Source organism: Rattus norvegicus, chromosome 12 (assembly GCF_036323735.1).
Source record: "Rattus norvegicus strain BN/NHsdMcwi chromosome 12, GRCr8, whole genome shotgun sequence".
In the NCBI taxonomy this organism is placed as follows: domain Eukaryota; kingdom Metazoa; phylum Chordata; class Mammalia; order Rodentia; family Muridae; genus Rattus; species Rattus norvegicus.
Window position 1 is genome coordinate 22,989,704 of NC_086030.1, and position 16,102 is coordinate 23,005,805.

At 44.4% G+C, this 16,102-nt stretch overlaps 2 pseudogenes; both read right to left on the bottom strand.

The window, feature by feature from the left end:
• On the bottom strand, positions 873–6,826 carry Pilrb-ps1 (paired immunoglobin-like type 2 receptor beta, pseudogene 1; annotated as a pseudogene).
• LOC134481164 (paired immunoglobulin-like type 2 receptor beta) overlaps positions 873–16,102 on the bottom strand; it is a 29,079-nt pseudogene continuing 13,849 nt past the window's right edge.

The window sequence follows — 16,102 nt, forward strand, 5'->3', positions numbered from 1 at the left end:
AAAGGACCTGAGAAGTCACATGACCATTCAAACAATGGATTAAGGCTCCGGTGCATGAGACTCCTTGAGAGGACTAGACAGACCAGCATCTTGGCAGCCTTCTTTGTAAACACATCAGGAATGCCCAATATCACCATGCCCCTTAGAGCTGCAGAGTTCAGTCTCAGGGGCTAGGATGCAGTCACAACCACAGTAGACATCTCACAGCGGATCCAAGACACTTCACTTTAGCCACATGAGTTTTGGTAACCTCCTCCAGACCAAATAGTTTCCCAATGACCAAAGAAAGGCCCATGAATGATATTCATTTGAGGCTTGTGATTGGAGACCTGGAGCTATATCCATACCTCTTCATTTATGGTTCACTATGGTTGGTAGATCTCCATCGAGCATGGCCATGAAATTGTTCTATCATGAGAAGCATGGTTTCATTCCTTCTGGGTCACTGTGAATGGTTTCTTGTGCACCCACAAATTTATATTATGAGGTGACCTGCTGACTATCAAATATTAGGACACACTGGACTTGGGACAAATTTTCCATTTTAGGAGAGAATTGAGACTGCAGAATATCAACATGGCAGGAAATGAGAACTTTATACATTTGGGCTTGTGAGTAAAGAAAGCTCAACATGGGACCCAAGAAAGCCATGCTCTGACACTTGATGTGAAGCATGTGGGGAGGGGTGGCTCTGGATGAGATGTCAGCATCCAGAGAGTAGGAAGAGGAGAAATCTGATTCTCAGGCTGTGGCTTTCAATGTAAATCATGGCCTTTACATCTATTCCATTGACCTAGACCCTAGACACAGTCTACACTCTCTAAGAAGTGTCAGGAAGGCGAAAAGACAGAGGCTCAGGAGAGACACTGATCTGGATTCCTGGGAGTAAGATATTTATTAAAAGTGTCAATAACGCCATGAACAGAGAGAGAAAAGCAAGCACAGTCAGGCTCTCAGGCCCAGAGACACACAGGAGGACCTTGGTTCCAAGGAGAGCATGTCGGAGTCCCCATGGCAGAAGTGGGGGTTATCCAAGAATGACTTTCACAGGAGAATCCTGCAGCCATTAGCTCTGACTCCCAGAGAGAATACATGGATGGCTGTGGGATGCAGGGTGTGTAATCACCAATAACTACTTTGATGTAAACTTGCCTCCCTGGTGAGAGATCCTAGCAGGGGAGCCTGTTATATAAGGAAAAAAAAAGATTATTTGTCACCACGATCTGCTGGCCGACCAAGAGACACAGATGACAGTGTTCTCTGTATACAATTTGGGTCCCCAGAAATCATTCCCAGGTCACTGGGCTAGGCAGCAGACTCCATTTCCGACTGAGCTATCTCACTGGCATATACTATGTTTCTTCCTTAATGTGTAATTTAAAATATTTCAGGTAACATCAATTTGGAAAATATTATGTCCATGATTCCTCACCTTGAGAAATCCCCCTACTTTTTAAAGACACAATCTTTCACAGGCCTGAACCTCACCAGTTGTTCTAGACTAGGTGTTCAGCCAATCTGTCTCTGCCTGTCTCTTGCTTGACCAGGGTTGGAATTGCAAAATCCTGCCACATCTCTGGGTGCAAGCTCCTGATCCATCAAACTCAGGTCCTCCTACCGCTGTGCCATGCGTTTCTGACTGAATCATTGCTCTGGCTCCCTTCCATGCCTCTCATAATGAACTTCCAAGCAGTTCTTCATCTGTCCCTTGAGATGACAGGCACTCACCTTACTAGGCTTTAGGCTTTACTCTGCTGGCCTGTAGGAGAAGAAATTGTGTCAGTGGGTCAGCCACATTGATTCTCATTCCTGCCACTCAGCTGTTCTATGTGTGCAGACAATAGGAGGGGACGAGGGCATCACACATGTCTACTGCATCCAGGTAGGCACAGGTCTGAGAATCCGCAGGACCTGACACCAGGAGTCAGCCTAATTTCTGTACAACACAGCATGTCAGATGACTACTAGTGAACTCACCCATATCCTGTCTCCCTTTCAGTCCTTTTCCCTACTCTACTTTCTTGACATATCTCTGCCTTCTCTGCTCTGCACTCACTGTGTCTCCCTCTTGCCTCCCTGAGACCTTGCTTTCTAGCTGTCCCTCTCAGTGTGGGCTGCTGCATCCTGCAGTTTGAGACTCAGGGTTTTATTCCCATTCAGACTTCTGCGGTCATTAAGGCTGCTGCTCTTCCACCTCTCAGTTCTTCTCCTTACAATAACAGAGGGCAGAGCCTGTCTGAAACAGTGGGATGCCCATTTAAATGTTCATTTGTAAACTCCCATTACACTGCAACATCTATGCATCTCTATCCTTATCCTGTAGTCCCAGTGGCTTTAAATCAACTCTGACTTCAGTTCACATGTAGGTCTTGTGTTGGGTGTACAAGACATTTGGAGCCCAGTGCCCTCAGCTTGCTATGTAACTGTAGATAAACTTGAATTCCTGATTCCCTTCTCTGGATTTCCCAAGGGCTGGAATTATTTTGTACCCATCTTTGTCCCCATTTTTATTTCGTAGAGTACCCATAAATATTTGAAGACAAATAATTTTTTATACAAAAATGTAATGGGGTTTTGCAAAAGAACATTGTATTTTCAAGTGTGTGTGTGTCTGTTTGTGTGTTGTGTATGTATGTGTGTGTTTTGCAGGGACATAATGTATAAACTTTTCCATTCTGCCAATATGCTTGGATTTAGAGTACTTCCCTAATCTTTTTGTAAAATTTACTTTGAATAGAGCATAACCACATGTGAATATTTGAAAATGTGAACACGCATGTGCTGCTAGAGGACAACCTTGGGCATTTTCCTTTAGGAGCTGTCCTCTCTGGATTGTGAGGAAGTTCACTCATTAGACCCAGTAGCTAAGGTGGGCAGCACAGGGAGCCACAGTGATCCTAGCGCATCAGCCTGTCCTAGCATCTGACAACTCTTTCTATGGCTCCTGGGGTGATGCTCATGTGACTGTGGAAAAATCACTTCAACTGAGACACTCCAAGGGGTGTTTCATGATTTCGCTGAGGAGGGTTAGACTTCTGGTGTCCAACTCTTTTTTTGTTGTAGTGTTAAGTTCTCCATACACATTTCTTTCTCTTTCTGTGTCCATTCATTTCCATTTTAGTTACACATGCCCAACTCAAAGAGGGGTCTCTACTTATACATATCACTTCCGGTAACATGTTGACTGCAAAAGCTGGTCTCCCCTCATTTCTTCTACAGCAGACACAGTTTTTCAAGATGAACAGTCATCCCCTGAGGTTCCTGCGCGCCTACTTGAATTCCCAGGAGCAGGCACTATGTTGATCTGCATTTGCTCCTCTGATTTCCAGGTGGTCAGGAAGGACAGCAGGCTTCATGCAGTTCTTGAGGAGTTCAGGCACTTTTCCCTCCTTCTGATCTCTTCACTGTTCCCTGCCCTTCTCCATCTCCCACAGCTAAGAACACTCCCAGTGGAGAAGCTCAGGTGAGGCCTGTCCTGGACAACTTACCTTTGTTTCCACCACAGGAAGATCATCCATCCACAGAGGGGCATGATGACCACAACTTTGGCCATGACCATCCCAACCATGACTCCCAAGTTCAGCAGTGAAGGATTCCTCTGGTCCCTTGTGTCCTCCAGGCCAGCTGAGGGGACTGCAAAGGGGATGATGGAGGGGCTCTCTATTGTAGTATTGAGAGCTGTGGAGAGATGAGAAGTGAGAAAATCCTCCCTGGATGGAGTGAGGAATGGGTGAGTGTCACACCTTGTCTCCTTGGTTGGAAGCAGGACGCAGAACAGCTGTTAGAAGTTCACACAAGGAAGGGCACACATGCTTAAGGCTGAGGCTCCAGAAGAGTAAGCTCAAATGCACAGTCCCCAACTGTCCTGGCTGTGTGTTCACAAATTTTCATTGGCTCACAGATAACTAAGTCAGGAAAATACAGTGATTTTTTTTTCCTTAAATGTATGTAACATACAGATGTGGTTAATTCACAGTGAGTTTGGTCCTTGGACTCAAGAACCTGAATTTGGTCCCCAGTATCAATATCAAGAACCTGGTGAAGTGTGCATGACCTTGCTCCTAGCCCAAGAGACAGAGGCAGGCAGAGCCCTGTGAGTGGACAGGTAACCTGGTCTATGTGTCTAGTTCCCTGTCAAACAGAGCCAAGAGAGCTAGGAGGTGGAGACAGACTTGTCCCTGTGGCTCACTGGCCTGCCAACCTAGCCTTGATGAAAAACTTAAAGCCAGTGAGAGAGCTTGTTCCCCAAAGCAAGGTGATGAGACCTTAGGATCTCCTCTAGCCACTACATATATAAACATATGTACACACACACACACACACACACACACACACACACACACAAACAAACAAAAACATATATCTGCCTTTACAGACCCACATGTTCATATACACCGAATATGCCAAAATGTGTAAAAGAAAAAAACACAATTTTAACTTTAGGTGTGCAGCCCTGTCCAGGACAGAATACATTCCTTTGCTTTACACAAATAACTGAGAAAATTTTTCCCAATATTTACCTATTTGCGAATTCTAAACCAGGGGTTCTAGACCTGTGCATCATTATCCATCATGGATTACATATCAGGAATCACACACTTCAGGTATTTCATTATGATTCATAAAAATAGGATAATTAAATTTATAAAGTAGCAATGGTATACTTTTAGGGATGTGGGTCCCCACAACATGAAGAACTGTATAAAAGATTTGTAGCTTTAGGAAATTAAAGAATGACTGAACTAGACACATATATAAAATGGATACTTTCTCTCTAACTCCAGGAAGCAGCTATCAAATGCTACTACAGGTCAACATGCTAGCTATAATCTGCACAGATAACTGTGCTGTGCACATCCTCTCATAGTTTGGTTTAGAACAGTCAGGAGGCACCTCTGGATGTTGTGGCACATGCTGTACTGCCCACAATCAGGAGGCAGAGGCAAGGCAGATTGGTGTGAGTTCGAAATCAAAAGGGTCTCTATACTGAGTATTGGAAAAGCTAGGGCTACAACCTGAGAAACTGATATAAAATAAATAAACAAGATAGAAAGAAAACAGGAAATAAAGAAGTACTCACATTTAAAAAAGTGGGGTTATGGGGAGCAACAGAGAAAGGTTGAAGGAAACAATGCAGCAACACACAGGACCCAGATTCTGTTGGTCCCTATGTAGGAACACAAGTCACTACAATGGGCTCAGGGATCCCACTCCAGGGGACTCCAGTTCCTTCAGCATCACAGGGGCTTGAGGAATCAGAAGACAGAGCAGCCAAATCATGGAAATGGAAACACTTTCTTAATCATGTTCTAATGACTGAAGAGACTGGGGAGAGAAGATAGGTGTGTCCTGGGGAACTGTGAGGTGAAATGAGGGACTATGGTGACATGTGTCAGTTACAGTTAGACCTGAGAACACCAGAACTTCCAGTGGCCCCTACTATATGTTCTGTGCTGACATTGGAGCTATGTGAAGAAGCTGCACAGAGGTACCAACTAGAGACCTGCCACAAAAACAAGAGAGTCAGCTCCATCCTGGAGAATTATATTCACCTTGAGGTCACAGGTGAAAGAGGACAGGACTGTAGTTAGTTTTGTCAAAATAAGGGTGTAAACTATGTGGTGCTGAAGCCTAGAGTCTAATCTGATTCTGTCTGAGCAGAGGATGACAGACATAGGAGGCAACAAAGATTTCTCCCAACTGCAAGGAAAGATGCTGGTGGCAGATGTTTGGGCAGAGCCGAGGGAAAGGAATATGAAAGGAAGCTCAGACTTGTGGACCTGATGTGATAACTAGGGAACAAGGAAGCCGCAGGTGTCAAAGCCTGAGTCATGGTGACTCACCATGAATGATGAGTTTGGTTCCAAGCATTGACTGCCAAAACTTCATGCCTTCTGTTGTTTGCAGAATAACTCGGCCGAAGTATGTGGACTGGTCATTCTTTTTCAAGTTCAGGATTCTGAGGACTCCAGATGTCTGACCCTGTGTCCAATTCAAGATGAGCCGGCCCTTAAAATGCTCATGAAAGAAAAGCAGTGTAGAGTTGTAGATGACTTCCCCACAGAAATCCTTCCATCTCCAGGCTATGCTCATATTTGGATCCTTGGCCAACTCCCAAGGGAAGTAGAAGGAGAAGGGGATCTTGATGGAGCCACCTTGGATTCCAGTGAGGTGTTCTGGTTATTTGACACCATAGTCATACTCTTTTGGATATCCTAATGAATTCCCTGAAAAGGACAGGGAGAGTCTGAAGCCACTGCAGGGATTTAAAGGACAACCCTGAGCATCCTGAGCCTTCATCTGAAGGGAGGGGTGGGTCACAGGGCAGGACTGTCCATATGGCTGCGGAGCAGCAAAAAGAGGGAAGGGTTGGGTTGTGCCCACTATGAAGGGTGAACTCTTAGGACAGAGAGGGCCTGGCTGGCTCCTCTACCAGACACTGTACACAAGACACTCACTTTTCCCAGCCACTCTGTCCCCTCCTCTGGTTCAGTCCCTGCTAATGAGGGCCCCAGCACTCACCAGTGTGCAGACATGCTGCCGACAGCAAAAGAAGGAGAATCCGAGCCATAGCCAGATTCTGTTCAGGAAGTGAGACCAGCAGGGCCATCAGGAAGTTGAGGATGACTTGTCTAGGGACACTGGGGCACTCAGCAGTCCAGAGAGAATCAGGGTAAATAAAAACACATGCTCGGAAATTCTCAAGTGGAGAACTGAGTTTGACAGGACCATCTCCTCCTCCTTGTGGCCAGCGACTTCCTTTATTGATCTGACTTCTTCTTTTCCCACATTGCAGAAGATCCGCTCTTGTGGTTAATGAGAACATGACAGGGCTCTTGGGCCCAGCCCCCACGTTGGGCTGAGAAATATATACTAACCCTTGTCATAGCAGGTTCTCCTTTCTTCCACATTGACTGTCTACCTTATTTACTCTATTCCATTTCCTAAGTGGCTTGTAATCTCTTTGCCCCTTTCCTCTATATTTTCTCTATTCCTTCCTTCCCCTCCTCAATCTCTTTTGTATTGTGCCATAACTGTTCCAGTAAAAAAATTTAAAAATGGTTTCTTTTAGACCACATTAGTGCCAGCACCATAGGGCCACAAGGCATCTGTTGTATATTTTCATTTCAATCAACAAAGCTTCTCACACACTATGTTCCATCCCATATCACACTGCCAATGGCTACTCTCTGCGCCTAGCAACAATCTCTCCAGCCATCTAGTTCCCAAGACAGATTGACACAGTGCCAGACATACACATCCCAATTCCATGGTAGACCAGTGTGTACAGTCACAATACAATCTCTTGAACTCAATTAAATCACCACAAGAAAGAACACACAACACAATAACCTCTGATCCAATTGATAAGATATAAATGTCCACCTAAATAAGATATAATTTGCTCATCTAGACACATAAAATCCTGTACACATACATCTCTTAAGAATAGTCATAACAGAGGTTGGGGATTTAGCTCATTGGTAGAGCGCCTGCCTAGCAAGGGCAAGGCCCTGGGTTCGGTCCCCAGCTCCGAAAAAAAGAATAGAAAAAGAAAAGAGTAGTCATAACAACTTGTAAATGTGCAGAGAAAATTCTCTACCTCTGCCTCCATGTTCTCTCGGCTGCCCGCCCTCCCTCCCGCTCCAGTCTTCTCCTCTGAAAATTTTCTCCTGCCCATCCTTCCTTCTCATCCAATGACAGGCCTCATTCTATCTTGTACCTGCCTTCCTGCATAAAGACATCAACATATATTTCACCCTTTTTGTCTAATTAAAAAAAACTTTTCTCTTAAATATAAGCTGAGCACAACTATTATCATTTTGTACATTAAACATATAAAGAAACCTAACACCCAGTCCAACATGTTATCAGTTAAACAGAACATTGAGTTATCCATTCCAGCTTAAGAAGGCTTAAAATCTATGTTATATCCTGGCAAGCTTGTATACTCTCTGATAACTATCTAATTAAATATGTATTGTCAAAGTTAAACAGCATTGGTAGGCTTTGAGACTATAATCAGTCTTCAACCCCATCAGAAATCTGAGAATAACCAAATATCTACACATATAGGAAACCTAACATGGCTTCCAGAACTGAGACAGGCTGTTGAGACTAATCTCCACTAGCCCAGTACTCTGTTAGCAACATGTGAGCTCAAGTCTTCAGCCTTCTGCCCAAAAATTAACTCACAGACTCTTGAAATGCAGAAATTTTTTTTTATTCTTTTTTTTTCCGGAGCTGGGGACCAAACCCCGGGCCCTGCACTTGCTAGGCAGGCACTCTACCACTGAGCTAAATCCCCAATCCCTGAAATGCAGAAATCTTGAAGGGCTGATAATTCTGGCTTTGCAAACATTTTCAGTCAACTATTTTGCAAAATGTCGACCTTTTTGGCCAGTATTAGTCTGTAAATAAAATAGGCAGTTCCTGCCCATTGGCTACCTAGCCACAAAGTATTACCTCACCTGGAGGTAGAGATGATCAATTTCTTCATTAAATCCACCAAAGGGGAACTGTTAGGAGCAGATATTGCCCAGGATCTTCTGGCTTTCATAGTCTCTGGTAAGAAGTCCAGTGTAATTCTGATAGGTCTGGCTATATGTTACTTGACCTGTTTCCCTTACTACTTTTAATATTCTCACTTTGTTTTTTGCATTTGGTGTTTTGACTATTATGTGATGGGAGGAATTTCTTTTCTGGTCCAGTCTATTTGGAGTGGATGTTTTGGGTTAGGAGTTACTTGGTTTTGCATTTTCCTTAACGGTTATGTCAATGTTTTCTCTGGTATCTTCTCCCCCTGAGATTCTCTCCTCCATGTCCTGTATTCTGTTGGTAATGCTTGTGTCTATGACTCCTGATCTCAGTCCTAGATTTTCTTTTTCAGGGCTCTTTCCCTTGGTAATTTCCTGATTGTTTCTATTTTCATTTTTAGATCCTGGATGGATTTGATCAATTCCTTCACCTGCTTGGTTCATTTTTGTGCTTCCTCTTTAAGGGCTTCTACCTGTTTGCCTGTATTGTCCTGTATTTCCTTAAGGGAGTTACTTATTTATGTCCTTCTTAAAGGCCTTTAATGTCATCATGACTTGTGATTTTAAGTCAAAATAATCCTTTTCCAGTGTTGGGTTATCCAGGGCTTGCTGTGGTGGGGAACTGGGTGCTGATGATGTCGAATGACCTTGGTTTATGCTGCTAAGGTTCTTACCCTTCTCTCTCACCATCTGCTTATCTCTGGTTTGAGCTGGTCTTTCTCTCTCTGACAGTAGCTTGACTCTCCTGTAAGTCTGAGTGTGAGCACGACTGGGAAACCAGCTCTCTCCCAGGGGTATTCGGGTACAGAGAGCGGTGGTACAGGGTCAGCTCATGGTGAAGGCAGAAACTGGAAGGATTCTGTGCCAGATTGCTCCTCAGTTCCTGTATTCTGAGGCCTACAGGAGGGTTCCTCTTCAGCCAGATATGTGAGCAGAAGTGGTGTGATGTGCATAATGCAAAGGATTGTACTCTGCTCTTGACTGAGCTTTACCCATATGACTATTTCATAGTTCTTCTTTTACACATTCTGGTATATCCAGTGTGTGTGAACGTGTGGATCTGTTACATCAGATGTGTGTCTGTGTGTTTATGTGTGTGCAGGTGAGTGTGTGTCTGTCTGTGTAAGAATCTGTGTCTGTATGTCTCTGTGGGTGTATGTACCTGTGTGTGTGTGTGTGTGTGTGTGTCTGTGTGTGTATCCCTGTTTGTGTGTCTATGTTCCTCTGTCTCTCTATATCTGTCTTTGTGTACATGCATTGGTTTATGCATGTTGAGGCTAGAGGAAAGCCTAAGGTCTCATCCTCCTCATTTTTTGGATCAGGTTCTCTCACTGACTTCAATTTTCCCATGGAGACTAGATTGACTGGCCAGTGAGCTGTACAGACAAGCCTGTCTGCACTTCCTCAGTCCTAGGATTAGAGCTCACACAGCTCTGTTTGGTGTGGAACTAGACACATAGACCAGGCTAACTGTCCACTCACAGAGCTCTCCCTGCCTCTATCTCTTTTGCTAAGATTAAAGGTTTTGCTGGCCTCTTTATATGGACACTAGAGATCAAATATGGTTCCAAGGCCCAAGCAGCAAACACAAAAATGGGGTAACAAGGGTTATATGAAACTTTCTGTGTGATAGGTTCTGGGACACCTTCATTTGCATGAAGAGAAATTCCATGTGCTTGCTGGACCTGTCCTTATAGCCCAAGAGAAAGTTAGAACTATAATTCAGCCATCTTTCTCTGTGCCTACTAAAAGAGTGTAGGAGGTGGTGGTGATATAGGCTTCTTGCTCCTGAATGTGCAGACCTGTCCTAACTCAGCTGGTGTCAGGATAAGATTTTTAGGGTTTGGACACATCTACACCTCAGCCTTACTCTGAACTAGCTCCTTGGTTTGCTTGACTTTCTGATCCCTCATCTACTAAAAAGTATCATTAACTCCACGAGCAAAGAAAGAACAGCACAGTTGAACTCTCAGGACCAAAGACAGACTGGATGATCTGAGTTCTGAGGACAGGACATCAGAACCCATATGGCAGAAGTGGGGTTATCTTGCGATCCCTGCCCAAGAATGTTTGGAAGAACAGTCTAGAGCCCTGCATGTTCTAATTCCCAAGATCAAAAATTTGAAGGTATAAGATGCTGATGTGGGTTCACCAATTACTAGTTTGATGAAAACTCTCCTCCCTGGTGAGAGAAACTGGCACCTGGAGGTCTGTTAGCTGGGGACAAATAGACAATGTCTCACCAGGAGCATGTGAGCAACCCTGAGAGGCAGAGGAAAATTGTCCAAAGTCAGTTTTCTCTGTGTACAATTTGGGTTCCCTGGAATCACATCTAGGACACTGTGCTAGGCAGCTGACTACATTTCCAACTGACATATACTATTGCTTTTCCATTAATATGTAATTCAAAATACTTTACTTCAAATAAATTTAGTGAATGACTGTAATTTATCACCTTGAGAAATTTCCCCTTTCTTAAAAGGGATCTTTCATTAGCCCTGGAACTAATCAATTAGGCTAGAATAGTGGACTGCAAATCCATGACTCTGCCTGTCTCTTGCTTGTCCAGAGCTGCGATTACAAATTTCTGGCACATCCCCGGGGTTATAATGTGTAAGCTGAGGATCAAAGTCAGGTCCTTCTACCCATGTCCCATGCATTTCTGGCTGAATCATCTCTGTCTCACTTGCATGCCTTTAGGAATAAACTTCCCAACAGATCCTCAGCTGCCCCTTGGGATGGTGGGTGCTCACCTGTCTGGGGTTTAGTCTTTCCTCTGCTGGCCTGTAGGAGAAGAAACTGTGTCAGTGTGTCAGCCAGACTCGTTCTCAGTCCTGCTTTTCAGCTGTTCTCTGTGTTCAGACAACATGAGGGGCTCAAGACCAGAAACAGCTCTGCTCCAGCCATTGGGGACAGGTCTGAGAATCAGTAGGACCTGAAGGTAGTGTTTGGCTGACCTTAGGTACAACACAGCAAATCAATGGAAAAATCTACTGGTCCACTAACCCATGTCCATGTCCCATCTCCCTTTCCCACCTTCCCCCTGCTCTGATCTCTTGACCCTTTCATGCCTTCTCTGCTCTGCAGTCACCATGTCTCGCCATGTCTGCTGCCACCCTGCAGATTCAGCCTCAAGTTATGAATCCGAGTCAGACTTCTGCTGTCTCTTATGCTGCTGGTCTCCCTCCTCTTAAGTTTTTCTACTTAACATTTAACATTGCTAAATGGTATTTGTAAACCCTCCACCATCTATGCATATCAGTCCTTATCTTTTAGTCTGCTAGGTCCCATGGTTTTAAATCCGCTATGACCTCAGTCCACACTTGAGTCTTGTGTTGTGTGTAAAAGGTCTTTGGATCCTAGTGACATATGGTGCCATGCCATTGTAGATAACCTTGAAACACGTTGCATTTTGCAAGGGCCTGGATTATTGTGTCCCCCTCTTTGTGCCCATTTTTATTTCTTAGAGTAACCATGAAAATTTGAAGACAAATCATTTATTTTTACAGAAATGCAATTGGATTTCAAACAGGAACTTCATTGTATTTTTAGCTGTATGCATGTATGTTTGTGTGCATGTGTGTTATCAGGACTTAATGTATAAAATTTACCATTCTCCAAAAATCACTACATTTAAAGTATTTCTCCAGAAACATGTGTATATGTGCATATGTGCAGACACATGTGGATAGTAGAGGAAAACTTTGACTTTGTCTTTTGGGAGATGTTATCTCTGGATTTTGAGACAGGTCAGTCATAGTTCTCACCCACTAGGTAAGGCTTACAACACAGTGAGCCCCAGGAATCGTAGTTTCTCTGCCTTTCCAAGTATCTGAAAACTCTTTATGTGGTTTATGGGATACTCATGTCCCTGTTTGTGAGGCAATCACTTCAACTGAGACCCTTCAATAGGTGTTTCATATTTTTGCTTAGGATGGTTAGATTTCTAGTGTCCAACTCTTTAGCTCGTTGTAGTGATAGGTTCTCTGTATAGATTTCTTTCTGTTTATGGGTCTATTACTTTCCATTTTAGTCACACATGCCCAACAAAAAGAGGTGTTCCTTTTTATAGCTATCACTGCCTGTAACATGTTGTCTGCAAATGCTGGTCTACCCTCAGATCTTCTTTAGCAGCCACAGCTCTTTCCAGATGAGCAGTCAACCCCTGAGGCTCCTGCATGCCTCCTTGAATTCCTTAAGAGCAGGCTCTGTGTTCATCTGCATTTGCTACTCTAATTTCCAAGTGGTCAGGAAGGACAGCAGGCTTCATGGATGCAGTCCTTGTAGAGTTCAGGCACATTTTCCTCCTTTTGTTCTCTTTACTGGTCCCTGCCCAAGCCTGCTGCTCTCCATCTCCCACTGCTGAGAACACTCCCAGGGGGAAGTTCAGATGAGGCCTGTCATGGACCACTTACCTTTGCTTCCTCAACAGAAAGATGATCCATCCACAGATGGGGAAGGTGACCACAACTTTGGCCATGATCATCCCTTCTATGGCTACCAGATTCAGCAGTGAATGATTCATCTGATCTCCTGTGTCCTCCAGACCAGTTGTGAAGTCTGAAGAAGAGATGATGGAGGGGATCCTCATGGTGGTGCTGAGTGCTGTGGAGAGATGAGAAGTGAGCAGAACTTCCCTGAATGAGGGAGGATGGGTGACTTTCAGATCTTGTGTCCTCTGTGGGATGTGAAATGGGAAACAGCTGTCAGATGTTGACACATAACAAGAAACACATCCTTAAGACTGAGACTCTAGGAGAGCAAGCTCAAATTCACAGTTCCCAACTGTCCTGGCTGTGTGTCCACAGATTTTTATTGGGTCATAAATAACTAAGCCAGAGAAATACAGTGAATTTTTATGTAAACTTAAGTAAGTAACTGATATGAATCATCCATATTCTACTTGAATCTTAGAACCTGAGTTCGACCTTGAATATCCACATGAAGAACCACCTAAACCTTTAATCCAAGCCCAAGAGGCAGCAGTAGGCAGAACTCTGTGAGATGACAGCCAGCCTGTCTACTTCCACACCAAACAGAGCAGAGTAAGCTGTAACCCTATTACTTTGACAGTGGAATCAGGATTGTCTCTGTGGCTCACTGGCCAGCCAACCTAGTCTTCTTGAGAAATTTCAAGCCAGTGAGAGAACCAGGTCCAAAATAAGGTGGATTAGACCTACAATCTCCTATAGCCTCCACATGTAGATGAACAAACGTGCCCACACACACACACACACACACACACACACACACACACACACACACGGCCTAATAGACCCAGATGTTCACACAAACTATGTACAAAATGTGTATAATAGAAACTATATCATTTAAGCTGTACAAAAGATCTCAGTCCAAGGCATAGGTCATTCCTTTACTCTACAAACATCATAGACCACCAGTTCTCAACCAGTAGGTAAGTATCTCACCGGGGTCCCATAACAGGTATCTGGCATATCAGATATTTACACTATAACTCATAACAGTAGTAAACTAAGAATTATAAAGTAGCACATGATAGTGTTTTTATTGGGTGTCACAACATGAGGAACTGTGTTAAAGTATCGCAGCACTAGGAAGGCTGACTCCGGAAACAGCTATGTTTTCTCTGTCCCGTAAACCCTAAAAACTGTGGTTTGAGTTTGCATTAGGTCAATGTCAGCTGTAGCCTGCAAAAATAACCAAACTACAGGTATCCCTCCTGTAGGTGGACCTTGATGTGATCATAAGCTACCTCTGGAGGCACATGGCTCTAATGTCAGCACTTATAAGGCAGATTCGAAACAGATTTCTGTGAGTTCCAGGCGAGCCAGGTCTACATACTGAGTATAAGCACAATCAGGATAAATGCTACGACCCTGTCTTACAAAAACTTAAACACACACACACACACACACACAAAAACCCAACAATAATAACAAGAGCAACTAAGGAAGGTCCTGATAAACACTGCAACTCGTAGCATCCCCAGCTGCTATAGGGCCATGTGTAGGACCACACAGTGACTGGGCTTGCCCTCAGTGTTCCATGGGGAGGGTACAATTACATCTGCTTACAAAGATCACAGGGATCAGAAGACAAAACATCCAAATCATGTCAATGGGGACATTATTTTTTAAGAGCCTACTGTCTTGTATGAGAGAGGGGAGGGTAAGGGAGGGGAACAGGAAGTTGGAAAACCGAAAGAAGACAGGACAGTAGATAGGGAGAAATGACAGATGTGTCCTGGGGAACAGGGAGGGAAAATGAGGGACTGTGGAGACAGGTGGCAGTTACACTTAGACAAGAACACCAACATGATCCAGTGGTCCCCACTGTATGTTCTGGGTTTAGGTCAGAGCTGTGTGGAAATGCTGCATACAGGGACCAATTGGAGCCCTGCCACAGGACCAAGAGTGTTAGCCATATTCTGGACACTTTCATGCACCTTGAGGTCATGGGGAAGGGTATACCTGGGCAGGACAGCAGGTGAAAGGTGTGAGATAGGGGGTAGGGCACATGCTGAAGCCTAGGGAGTGGGTATGGGTCTGTCTGAGCAGTGAATAAGAGACAAGAGCAAAGGAGTCAGCAAAGACTTGACATGATTATGCAGAAAAGATGCTGCTGGAAGAGGTGTTAGCAGGGCCAAGGGAAAGGTATGTGAAAGAAAGCTCAAAGCTGTGGAGCCTGAGGTGACATCTAGGGGACAAGCAAGCTGCACATGTCAAAGCCTGAGCCATGATGGCTCACCATGGACGATGGAGAGTTGGGTCCCAGGGATCGACTGCCATCTCTTCCTATCTTCTGTGGTGCTCAGGCAGATGTTACAGAAGTATGTGGCCTGGTCATTCTCCTTCAAGTTAAGGATTCTGAGGAGTCCAGATATCTGACCCTGTGTCCAGTTCAGGATGAGCCTGTCCTTGAAGTGCTCATGAATGAAAGGTACAGTGGAGTTGTAGATGAATTTCCCGTGGTAGTCTTTCCATCTCCAGGCTATGCTCATCTGTGGATCATTGGCCAAATTCCAGGGGAAGTAGAAGGAAGAAGGGATCTCAGTGGAGCCACCCTGGACTCAAGAGAAGAGAGCTGGTTGATTAATTCCATAGTCATTTTTTCTTCTGTATCCTGCTGAGTGCCCTGGGAAAGACAGGGAGAAGAACAAGGCCTGTGAACTCTTCCTGCCTTTGCTTGCTCCCTCTGGCACAATTTCCAACTCCCTGAGTTTCATGGACAGGGACTGTAAAGCTACTCCACTTTCTAAAGGAGTCTTTCTACCTCACCTCCACCTTCATAATACACAGACACACACAGACACACAGACACACACACAGACACACACACAGACACACATGAGAAAGAGAGAGAGAAACAGAGAGAGAGAGAGAGAAAGAGACAGACAGAGACAGAGAGACATGAACAGGTAGTCAGAGAGAGAGGTAGACAGACCAAGACACACAGAGAAAGACAGAGAGACACAGGCACAGAGACACAGAGAGAGAACAATGCACAATTAACAGCTAATCAGTTTCTAGGACCATCTTCAGTCTTCATTCTGAGCAAACATGGCCTCCCTCAGACCAGGCTCA